Source organism: Myotis nattereri, assembly GCF_964212035.1.
Source record: "Myotis nattereri genome assembly, chromosome: 11".
Taxonomy (NCBI): domain Eukaryota; kingdom Metazoa; phylum Chordata; class Mammalia; order Chiroptera; family Vespertilionidae; genus Myotis; species Myotis nattereri.
In genome coordinates, this window is record NC_138086.1 from 62378294 (window position 1) to 62390877 (window position 12584).

General features: G+C 48.6%; 1 protein-coding gene across 1 annotated transcript in view; it reads right to left on the reverse strand.

Moving 5' to 3' along the window:
- HIBADH (3-hydroxyisobutyrate dehydrogenase) overlaps window positions 1-12584 on the reverse strand; it is a 165162-nt gene that overhangs the window by 50699 nt on the left and 101879 nt on the right. The gene's annotated exons all lie outside the window — the stretch shown is intronic.

Below are 12584 nucleotides of genomic sequence, written 5' to 3' on the forward strand. Positions count from 1 at the left end.
CGTACTGTAAATATCTGATATGCAGGATGTATTTAGGTGACCCCTGTGAAAGGGTCATTCGACCTCCAAAGGGGTCGCAACCCACAGGTTGAGAACTGCTGTGCTAGACACTGTGCCAGATAATGGCAGTTCTCTCTAATCATCTCTCCTCCCCCGCTCCCCACTTGTGTTCTCCTGGCTGCATGCTGTAGCTCTATTCTGCTTTCCAGGGCTCTGTTATGCTAAGGTCATATTCGGCTGCTTATATACAATCATTTGTATTCCCTCTCTAATAACCAGGAGGCCCAGAGGTGGCTAGAAGTGAGGATGGATGGATAGTTTGCACTGGCCAGGCCAGGCCTCTACTGACAATTTAACGGATGCGGGAACACGCAGGGGTTCCCGGAGTTCTGTGATCGCTCTTCCCATATTTCTTCCACTTTCAAAGCCAAACCTCTCGCCAGCCGACTCCACCTGGCCAAGCCCGGCTGCAAAGAGCCTGATAAGGAGACCCAGGCACAGAAGAGGAACCGAATCACTGGCCGACACTATAAACAAGCTAGGCCAGGTGCGTACACTTGTAAATGTGTCTCTGTGTCCAGTTATAAAAAATAAGTTCTATTAGTTTTTAAGACAGATCCCAGGAATGAAATGACTGAGTTTACGATGTGGCAGACACTGAGCCAGGCACTGAACATGCATCTCTGTGAAGTCTCCCCGCTCCCCTGCGAGGCGGGTGCTGAGACCGTCCCCACGGCAAGGTGAGCAAACTGAGGCCAGGAGAGGCCGGCTCTCGCGCGAGGCCACGCACACGGGGACGCGGTCAAGGGGGCTCGGAACTCGGGCCCGACGGCTTCCGGGCCCAACTCTGCCGCCTCAGTGTGGCGTGTTCAAATGCAGGAGGCAAGTGGAGAGTGAAGGAGGGCTTTCAGCATCATTTTCAAAAGTCTGGTTACAAATTTGTAGAATAAAGTTGGTTTTCAAACCTATCTCACTCATCTCTATCGCCCCAGGCTAACAAGATGAAGCGAGGCTTCTGCTGCCCGCTCCGGCGGGTTTCTATGTTCCTGCAGCTTGGCTGGCACAAGCAGTGTCTCCATGCACCAGGCTGGGACTCTGGCGGAGCTTTCCTGGCAGCGTTCAGATACAGCCAGGAGACGGGGCCGTGTGCTGACACGGACTATAGGCCAGAGCCTGCGCTAGCAGCTTTCCACGTGGAACTGGCTGTTTAGAGGGTCTCTTCCTGATGCCCTGAACTTGGCCCTGGGGCCCACAACAACGGGCGCCAAGTGCTCTTTGTTTCTAACTCAGGAAAACTCAGGAAAGCTTCCGTACATTGGAGTTGGGCACCACCCTCACAGCCACTCCAGGCTCCCTAAGGGTGGCAAACTGCCTCACCACGAGAGTCCCCTTCCCTCGATCCTCTCCTGCTCTGGGGCCCATGGAAGTGGAGTGCATGGGAGCTCTGGCTCTGTTCCTGGTGAGCTAACAAAGAGGGGGGGCGGTGTCAAAAGTATCCTATATAATAAAAGGGAAACATGCAATTTAGCTGTCCCTCCACTATGCTCAAGCCACACCCAACAGCCAATCAGGAGTGAGTATGCAAATTAACCCAACTAAGATGGAAGCAGCCACAGAGCTGGAGTGAGCAGGAGGCTTGGGTTGCCCCCAGCGATGGAGGAAGCCAAGCTTCCCGCCTGCCCTGGCCAGACCTGGACTCTGCTCAAGGCTACAAAGTTTCAATAATAGAAGATAAATAAATCCCAGATACCTGCTTCCAGCCCGCCGTGGCCTCCGCTCAAGCCTACAAAGTTTCAATTATAGAAGATAAATAAATCCCAGAAGAAAAAAGGAAGAAAAATAGGAGAGGCTGGGAGCTTGGGTTGCTGGGGGGCATGGCCGGCCTGAAAATGGCCCTCAGCCCCTCACCCAGGCTGGCCACAGCCCCATGAGGTGAGGGTGCCCGTTGGGGGAACTTGGACAACCTGTAAACAGCCATCAGCCCCTCACCTAGGCTGGCCAGGCACCCCATTAGGGACCCCCACCCTAAAGGGGGTGTGGTCAGCCTGAAAACACCCTCAACCCCTCACCCAGGCTGGCCAGGCACCCCAGCAGGACCCCCACCCTGATCCGGGACACCCTTCAGGGCAAACCAGCCGGCCCCCACCCATGCACCAGGCTTCTATCCTATATAATAAAAGGTAATATGCAAATTGACCCTAATCCAGAATGACTGGGAATGACTGGTCGCTATGACACACACTGACCACCAGGAGGCTCAATGCAGGAGCTGCCCTCTGGTGGTCAGTGTGCTCCCACATGGGGGAGCTCTGCTCAGCCACATGACAGTCTGATGGCTGCCAGCACAGCGGTGGTGGCCTCTCCCGCCTCCTCAGCAGCACTAAGGATGTCTGACTGCCAGCTTAGGCCCAATCCCCCAGGGAGCGGGCCTAAGCTAGCAGGTGGACATCCCCCGAGGGGTCCCAGACTGCAAGAGTGCACAGGCCGGGCTGAGGGACCCCCCCAAGTGCACAAATTTTTGTGCACCAGGCCTCTAGTTACTAATAAAAATTGAGGATGCTTATAAGAAAAACTGGTATCTCATCCATTCATGTATTCTTTTGTTCATGTATTTATTCATTCATTTTACCAACAAGCACAGTATTTAGTGAGTCTTCACTGTGCTAGGTGCTTGGGATACATCAGGGATAAAACAATGGTCCTCGCCTGCATGGAGCTCCCATTTAACCGTGTTCTTAGGCAGTGGCCTTGCTGACCGGCCTCATGCCGGCCCGACTGGGAAGAAGTGAACTAGAGAGATGTTTATGGAAAGAGAGGGAAGAGGGAGAACATCCCAGATTCTCACTGTTGTGTGTCGAAGATGCAGGTGCTACCACGTGTCAAGAGGCCTTTTGAGAGGCAGGGTGCTGCCCCCTTGTCACTGCTCATCTAGAAGGCTCCTCCTGCCTGGAAGAGGCTGCCAGGTTCCCTTGAGAGAGACAGAATTCACGTGACCGAGCTCGCCTAAGGAGTGCAGGTGTCCTACTTGGCCTCAAATGGATTTTACTGAAAGCCTCTTCCTAGCAGTCTTCACAAGCGGCCAACCTCTCAAGCCTCCTCTTCCTCCTCAGCCTAATCAAATCCATTTGGAGGCACAGAGGGCATGGCCTCCCCTTACACCCACATCCATCTGGATTACCCAGACAGGCCCTGGGGTCCTGCCCAAGTCATGGTGAGACTGTCCCAGCCTCTCCTCTAACACTTATCAGAGCTGGACCACTTTTGGGGGTGGAATCTATCCCAGGTGACATTTACAGGAGTGTGCTGAGCTGATCTCGTGTCCAGGAAGCAGGGTAAGGCTGAGGACCTTGGCCTTGACAAGGCAGAGTGCAAAGGCTGAAGGTTGTTACTTAAATCCAAGTTCCCAATCAGGCAACTCAGTGTCACCAGTGTTGACAGTACTTAAGAACATCTCTCACAGGCAGAACGAGGCTGCTGTGAGCCAGAGACACAGACCACCGTCCACCACCAACTCCCTGCACCTTCCAAAGGTCGGGGTGGGAAACTTCCGATATCATTTCATGTCATGTAGGGGCTGTTTATTTTCAAAGTTACCCCGTGTCTTGCTCTCCAGTTGTTATCTATCCATTAAGCAATCAGACTAAGCAACGGTTTTCTTTTGACATTTTCTTCACTCTGAAATTTAAGGAGAGATTACTGACGGCAAAGAGACGGCTGATGGTTCTGAAAATCAGAAATAAGAGTGCGATTACGCGGACCAGAGCCGAGTGTCTTTCCTCTCTGGAAATAATGGTCTTGCCATTTCTCAAGCAAATGGCTGCTAACTAGGAGAAATTTCAGAACCTCTCCTGAAATTGGCCCAGTTCCCCTCCTCTACCATTCCCATCTCTCTGCAATGGAAGGCCTTGGAAGGTAGGTTCCCTCAGGGCAGGGCTTCTGTCTGCCTCAAGCACCAAGGGATGCTGGCCCTGGAACACGCGCGCACACACACACACACACACACACACACACACACACAGCCAGCTCCAAGGAGGTCCTCCATAAACATATGTGGATAAATATTTGTGGTCAGAATCTGCAATCTCTATTACCTTTTCCATGATGATTTGAAATAATCCTCCTTTCTCTCTCAAATAACAGAAGGGAGAAAAACCTTTTTTCGCATAATTCTTAACTCAGAACCTATTTCCTTCATTACATCCTTCACCATTTAGAGCAAAAGAAGCCTTAGGTCATCATTTCCCCATTAGCTGAGGACAGCCAGGGTTCACTTTATATGAATATTCTTTCCCTTCCCCACGAAGTAATTACCTAAGATTTCTAGCTAGAAGAAAAAAATGGTGTAATTTCCAACCTGGAAACGGCATTGCTCATTAAGGTTGAAAAAGTGACTGGGGCTTGCTGAATCCTATGCAAATCAGTCCTGATGAGCCCTTAACTAATCTGTTTACAAACCAGACCTGCTAGACAGGCCTCAGTGATTTTCTATCAAAGCAAAGCATTGCTCTTTAATGGGCATCTGGCTGTCCCTGAACGGGTAGTTTAAGCAAAGACCCTTTCCTTCAAAGCAAGATCAAAGGCTTTATTAGTCCTCAATGAGTGCATTATTTCCACTTACTACCTTCTTGTTTGCAATTTGTGTTTATTAACAGCACTGTCTCAGGTTTGCTTTGTGACTTACTAGTTTCTGAAAACAGGATGGCAGTTTTATGGAGCATAGTATACATTTGCGGAGATTATGTGGCCTATAATACATAGAATGGCCCATCAGATAGGACATTAGGCAAAGAAAATTCTCTGCAAAGATGACAATACCTGACCGTGCAGAATTCCTTTATGATTTCTGTTGCTTTTTAAAGAGGAAAGCATCTGGTACACCAGGGCTCACACAAGAAAAGATTCCCTCACTCCGCAGAGCTGGAGATGAGATAACTGATGGAGGGAAGTTTCTTTGAAGCTTACATTTTATTTCTTCTGAAGAGATCAAGTATGTAGAGCAATACCCTGATGCGGGATGCCGCAGGTACTGGTCCAGGAGAAGCACCACCAGGAATTGTCAGAAGAGAGCAGACAGATCGTTTAAAAAAAAAAAAAATAGAAACAAGAATTGCAGCATGTGACTAATACCGCTGAATTCTTCCAGAGTCCTCCAGCCACAGTCTCCAGGGGGCCTGGTCCTAACACAGAGATTAGAGCCCTACCCTTCACTCCCACCGCCAATTTATCTTAGGAGGATGAAGCTGCCAAGAAAACGGCATCTGTTAAGATTTGTGGTGACACAGGTATACAAGCTGGAGGGTGTCACTGACCTATAAAAGGAGCCAGACTAAACCGCCGTGAGTGCAGTGCAAGGCGGGGAACATGCAACCTCGGGAGGGGTAGCTTTTAATGTCCCTGGTTGGACCTGCCAGCAATTAAATGGGATGGCTAGGAAAGGCCATCATCAGGGATCAAGCCACTGTTCAAAGTCATATCGGTTTTTTAATAGTGCGCTGGGTTTCCTGACGCTGACACATGCATAAATTCACAGGGATACAAACACACTTGTCAGAACCCCACAGGGAGACCCCTACCAACCCCAAGTGAATCGGGCTGAGAGTGGTAAGCCAGACGACAGGGAAACTACACCCACCGTAAATCTTCTAAGTCCCTTTCTGCTTATCACCGTCTAAGTGTCCTTGATGGCTCAGTTCTGCCACTGCAACTTTGAAAAAAAACCCAAACAGATGATATGTATTAAGCACCAAGTCATCAAAAAAAAACCCACTGCCCACATAAACTATCAAAGTGATGGGAGAGAGGCTGGAGAAATAGGACATTCGGACCACAAAGTCTAAGCTCAAAAAAATTCTAACCTGGAGACATCAGGACTCCTAGAACTTGGGAGAAAATGGTTCCGAACATCAGGTCTGTAACTACATAATAAAACGTGTCCTCAATGAACATTCGCACAGTCTCCATAATATGGCAGTTGAGGCCCAGAATACAGACTCTTTATCTTTCATGCTAGTGTCGTGTGTCTCTTGACTGGCTGGTTCACGTTAACTGTTTGCATCTCCTTTGTCTGAAATAGGGACTTTTCATCGCTGAGACAAAGGGTCAATTCTAGGCAAAAGGAAAGGCCAAATAAATGAGTTAGGAGCTAGCTAGTAGAGCATACTACATTAGCACAAATAAGCTATCAGGTCTCTGTGGTCATCTTGGCTCATTAAAGAGACAAAACTAAACCAAGCAAGGAGAATGAATCATGTTTGGCACTTACAGAGAGCAGGTCCGGGGTCAGGGTTAAGGTCATTAAGAGGCGGAGAGAGGCAGGGATTAAAGCTACACTCACTCTTAGGGTCTTTGAGATTGGAACGCTAAGGGGAAATTTCTGGAAAAGGCCTCAAATAGTCCTTTTCCATAGAGTTACCATGGACTATTTCAAATTCCATCCACACAGGGAATGAAAACTAAGTTCAACTGGCCTAAAACAAATGCAAAATCATGAACTTGATGCCATGTGAAGGCTGCTCAGAGGGGCTGGAAAAGCTCCATCTGGAAGCAAATTAACTCTTTCAGGGCACAAGGCTGTCTCCTAACAGCGTCAGGGGAGTAATTCACTTCCAAACGGCCCGTTCATTTTTATAAGGAGAACTGGTAACAATTATGCCCAATTTCATAGGACTTAAAGGGAAACTAATGGAAGACTTTTTATTTCTCTGAATGTGACAACATCAATGAGGAGTTTTCTGTGCTCAGATCCTGTTTGGTACTGAAACAATATTTGTTCTAACCTCCAATAATCCCAACTCGAAAGCATTTTAGGCATTTATCATTTTTAATGACTGTGGCAAATGCCAGAATTTGTCCTTTTGAAGATAAAATGCTACATTCAAAAAAGTCATGGGATTTGCATATACAGCCAAGGCTGAGAAACACACCCCAAACCTGCCCTTTGATTTTATGAGTCTGGCTGTGAGGAAGGTTTCCACAGTCGCTCATTCTGCCAATGTCATTATTTTACCGCGCAGCCTGCCAAAATGCAGCCCGTAGCTAAGCTTGTGTGTCAGGTTTATTCAAGTGGCTCATTCTAGATGAGCCCTCTTGCCATCTCTTTACCCGACATGGCGGACTATCATTAATAAAAACGTATTGATCCCTGAATCTGTTCCCGGCTATAAAAAAAAACACAACACCCTAATAAATGAGATGGCTATATGAGCAATAAATAATACCTAACCAGAGAGAGTCCAAAAACTGTCAGGAGCGCATGCTTCACGTTTTCTTAAACCCTTAACTAAGAGGAAGCAGAATTTCAGAGCTAAAATAAACCTTGGAGGTCAGCGCAATGCTCTCATTTTAAAGAGAAGGAAAGTGACCCACGATGCTGCACAGGCAAGTGCTGACGGCGGGCTAGACCAGCTCGCCTGCCTCCCAGGCAGGGATGGTTCTGGTAAGCAGGCCACTCAGAACCCTCCCTGCAGGCTGGCTGCAAAGTGCTTCTGCTTTCCTGTATTTTCCTATTAACATTCCGAAAGAGTCAAAGTCTCTGCATAAAGAGGCCTGCATCCTTCTTAGGTATTCTTGAATTATTAAATGATGAAAACAATTACACAGTAAAAGGTCATCTGCAATCTCTCTGTCGCCAATGAGAGACACTTCCTTGTGCGCATGGCGGAGATGGACACGCTAGTTTATGGGTCTGACACCTTGCATGGCACGTTACAAATCCCCATGATGTCCTTAAGCTCCCTCTCCAATTGAGCTGAAAGATGGTTAAAAACCCCACTTGGGCAGCCGACTTCCCATTGGCTGGCCATCTGAGAATGCTCCAGGGTACAGTTACTGCTGGTAGTCACGGTGCTGTGTTCCTGAGCAGCGGGCTTCTCACAGCCGCCTGGGGAGAATGTATGCACATGGGTAATGCTGCTCAGATCTGCCTTTCTCCCCCACGGCCTGCAGGAAGTGGACAGATCACACACATTTCTGATTGCTTAGCATAAAAGTCAAGTTCAAAACCCTGCAATGAGAAAGATGGCTAAGGAGGAGGCCCCGACCAATGTGGGGTTCACCTACATTTGGGCTCAGCTGTGGCTGCACATAAGCACCATCATCATGACGTCAGATCAGTAGGACAGCAGGAGAATCTCTCAAACACCTAACTTCAAGGAATCGCTCGAAGAAATCAAACCTGTGTTATTCTGAGATTCATCTTACACCTCAAGGTCTATGTCGCAGGGTATGAAAGACTGCATTTGGAATTGCTGTGCCCAGTTAAGGGAAATTTGTGCATGCTTATTTGCATGCAAGGTGAAGTTTGAAGTACATAAATAATGAGACAAAGGCTTACTACCAAAATTGCCTATTTTTCCCCATGAGTTTCTTCAGGCAAACAGCATAAGCTAACCCTTTGACTAAGAAAACTTTGTAAAAGACCCACCTCCTGCCAGACTTCTTGGGCAGCTGTGTATCGTAACTCAGAGTAAAAGAAACTGGATCTGCCAAGGAAGAATCTTTGAGAAACAAGTTTAGGCCATTAGTACGTCATCTACCATAACCCAATGTCCTAGCTCCCAACCCCTCAGTCATTCACACCTGATGGAGCTCTTGCTCAATGCCAGGTGCTGTCAGAGCTCACTGTCTGGTGTGGAAGACAAGATGGACAGACTAGCAAATACAATGTAATAGGATAAGTCCCATGACATAAGACACAACCAGGAGCTATGGGGATAGAGGGGCAACGACTCAGCCTGAGGTGGCTGAGGAAGGCCTTATAGAGGATACAGTGCCTGAGCTGGTCAGCCAGGAGAGGCGAAGGCCATTTCAGGTGAAGGAAGCAGCATGTGCAAAGGTCCTAAGGTGTGAGAAGCAGGGCATGCCTGGGAAATGACCAGTGCTGGTGAAGTAAAGTGGGAACAGACCACAAAGGCCCTGAACAGCATGCTGAGGAGTTCAGACTGCATCTGAGGCTCCGGTTTTGTGCAGGGGAATGACGGGGTTTAGATTTCGGTCTTAGAAGGACCTCTCACACTGATGTGAAGGATGAGTTGGGGAGGAACCAAATCAGTGGCTAAGCAGAAGCTGTGAATCTATTGAGACCAAGATGAGTGGGTGCCCACAGCTGTGAGGCTGGGGGAGGGAGAGAATGGGAAGTGAGTGTAAATGGGCACTAGGGATTTTTCAGGGTGAAGGCAATGCTCTCAAATTGGATTGTGGTGATGACGCCTCTCCTGGCTGACCAGCTCAGGCACCATATCCTCTGTAAATTTACTGAAAGTCATTGAGTTGTACATTTCACACGAGCACATTTTATTGTATGTAAATTATATCTCACTGAAGCACTTAGAAATAAAAGAGAAGCAACTGTAGACTGAAGTATCCTAGACAAGAATGGATGAGGGCATGAGGAAGGTGCTAGAGATTTAGAATTTGCTATGAAGAATGGATGGAGAAGGAGGAGTAGTCAGGGAGGGTTTCTGGGAACCTGGAAGGGACAGGGACCAGGAGAAGCAGGTCTGCCTGGGAGGATGGGGAGCTTAAGGTTCTGATATGCCCAGTTGGAGGTACCTGTGGACCCCACACCTGGGCAGGGTTTATCAAACTGCATCATAGACACAGGGGGCCGATAATTCTGCTCGGGGGCTGTCCTGAGCACTGTTAAGATGCTTAGCAGCATCCTGGGCCTCTACCTGCTATATGCCAATAGTATCCCCCACCCCCAGTATAATAAAAACTGTCTCCAGACATAGTTTGTCCTATGTCCCATGGGGGCAAAACTGTCCCAGCTGAGAAGCACTCACCAAGAGAGAAAGATCTTATCTCATTATTTCCCCCCTTATTTTTCAGAGATATAATTCATATACCACAAAACTCACCTCTTAAAAGTGTACAATTCAGCTGTGCCCTCGGCGGTCCCGGATCTGTCTCTTGCTTCAACAGTGTTTGGACGGAACAGACCCAGGGACATCCCTTCTTCCAGCCTCCAGCCACCCTCCTGCATCTTATCCAGTCACCACCTTCAGAACCACCTCCAGAACCAGTCAACACACCGTTTTTTGTTGTGGTGGTTTTTTCTACCTTAACTCCTTATTGCCGTAAACCTTGAGCTCCCAAATTTGTCAGGATTATTCCAAGGTAGAGTCAACCACTTGGCCAACCTGCATCTACAGGCCTCCCACACCTACCTCTCTCTGGGCTTCTATTTCAACTGCAACTACGTGGCTCTCGAGGGCGTGGGCCACCTCTTCCAGGAGCTGGCGGAGAAGCGCGAGGGCACTGGGAGTCTCCTCAAGTTGCAAAACAAGCGCGGTGGCCGCGTTCTCTTCCAGGATGTGCTGGAGCCTCCCCAGGACGAGTGGGCAAAACTCAGGACGCCATGGAGGCCGCCCTGGCCTGGGAGAGGAGCCTGAACCAGGCCCTGGTGGAGCTGCCGGCCCCGGGTTCTACCTGCGCAGACCCTCCTCTCTGGGACTTCCTGGAGAACCACTTCCTGGATGAGCAGGTGAAACTCATGAAGAAGATGGGCAACACCTGACTCCCCTCTGCAGGCTGCCGGCCCCCAGGCTGGCCGAGTAGCATCTCTTGGAAAGGCTAACCCCAAGCACGGCTAGGAGTCTTTGGAGCCCAGAGGCCCCTCTGCACTCCCTGGTGCCTGGCTTTTATCTGAGCCTCTCCCTGAAACAACCAGCCATTCTTTTAACCACCCTGAAGCTTTCTCCCATGCATTGGACCAAATACAACAATAAAGCTTTTTGCAGCAAAAAATAAAAAATGAAATAAAAGTGTACAATTCACTGACGGGGTCCAGCCCCAGCAGGTCCAGGGGTCCCCAAAGGCGTAGACGGAGTCGGCGAAGAAGGAAGGACACGGAGACAGTGTTCAGTTGATCAGCAGCCTAGCCAGGATCTCCAGCCAAGTTCTGGTCTGGATCTCCAGAGAGGTTCTGGTTAGGATCTCCAGACAGGTTCTGTGTCCATGTTCTCTTGCTAGGTTCTCCAGGTTCTCCAGCCAGGTTCTGTAGCCATGTTCTCTTGTTCTCCAGGTTCTCCAGCCAGGTTCTGTAGCCATGTTCCCTCACTAGGTTCTCCAGCCTGGTTCTGTCCAGGTTCTCCAGCCAGGTTCAGTCACCAGGTTCTAGTCAGGTTCTCTTGCCAATTTCTGTAGTCAGGTTCAGTCCAGGATCTTTTGCCATGTTCTCTCCAGCAAAGTTCTTCTGTCTCTAGATTCTGTGTAGGTTCTGTCTTCTAAGTTCTGTGTTCTTAGTTCTGTCTCCTGCTGTCTTGTTACATCTGTATTTATACCAGCTGAGTCAATCCTATCAATCTCTATTTCAAAGGTTAGGGCGTTTCTTATCTCCATTCCAGGGAGTAAAGATTATGTAGCTTAAGCATGATTGTTCATAGTTAAAGTGATTAATTACCCGCCTGGCACTTAGTTGAGGGTTTTATTCCCTCCCTAACTTCAGGGGAAAATCCCTACCTGGGGAAACAATCTTCCTCAGAGAGGAGACCTTGGTTAAAACACATAGTGCCAAGAAGGTGAGCGAACATTTTAAGAACAGTATGCCATATATGCCAGGTCCTTTGAAACAGCAAGGATGGACCGGCTCCCGGCAATTCACTGGCCTTCAATACACTCACAAAGCTGTGTGTCAGAGCACATCCACTCTCTGCACAAGATCCTTCCTGGCTGGCTGTGACAGGGTGTTTATAAAATGAGGTGATGCCCCTCCCCGTGTCCACACCTACACAGTCCCCTCCCGTGCGAACTCTGGGCTTGGCCAGGAGACTTGGGGTAGTACAGCCACGAGGTGAGCAGAGGCTTGAAAAGTGCTGTGTTGCTGCTGGGAGCACCACCACGTGAACCAACTCGGGGAAGCCATAGCGGAGTGAGGCCGAACTAGATCCTCCAGTTCCAGAGGAGGTGACCCAGTCCAGTAGAGGAACACAGCCAACCAAGAGAATTTTGAAAAAGAATAAATGTTAGTTATTTTAAGCCAATAAATTGGAGGTGGCAGTGTATCAACGTTTGGCTCCTGCTGATATACTGCTCGTTTCACTCAGAATAAAAGCCAATGTCCTCACACAGCCTACAAGACCCTGCAGCCCCTCATGTCATGACACTTCTCTTACAGCCTCCTGGTTATTCCTCATAGCTAGTGTTATCCTGCCTCAGGCCCTTTGCACTTTCTGTTCCCTGCACTTACAATGTTCTTTCCTCACATCCTGCATGGTGTGCTCCCTCCTTTTCTTCTCTGCTCAGATGTCACCTTATCAAAGAACATCTCCCTTACCACCCTAATAAAGTACCCCTGGTAATCCCATCCATCCTCTTTGTCTGTCCCAACACCTCACACACATGTGAGAGAGCAAAATTTATGGTTTACAAGGGCAGGATTTTGTAATTATGTTCATCACCATGGCCCCAGCACTTGCTATAGTGCCTAGAATTTTTTTATCATCAGGAAAATGATGGAAGTTGTCCTTCTGCCAAATTTGGTGTCTAGGTTTATATCACCTGGGACATTTCTAGGAGCAGAGGTGGGGAAAGTGGCAACTGTGCTCCATGTTGTTAAGTATTACATTTGATGCAGCTGGTTTTCT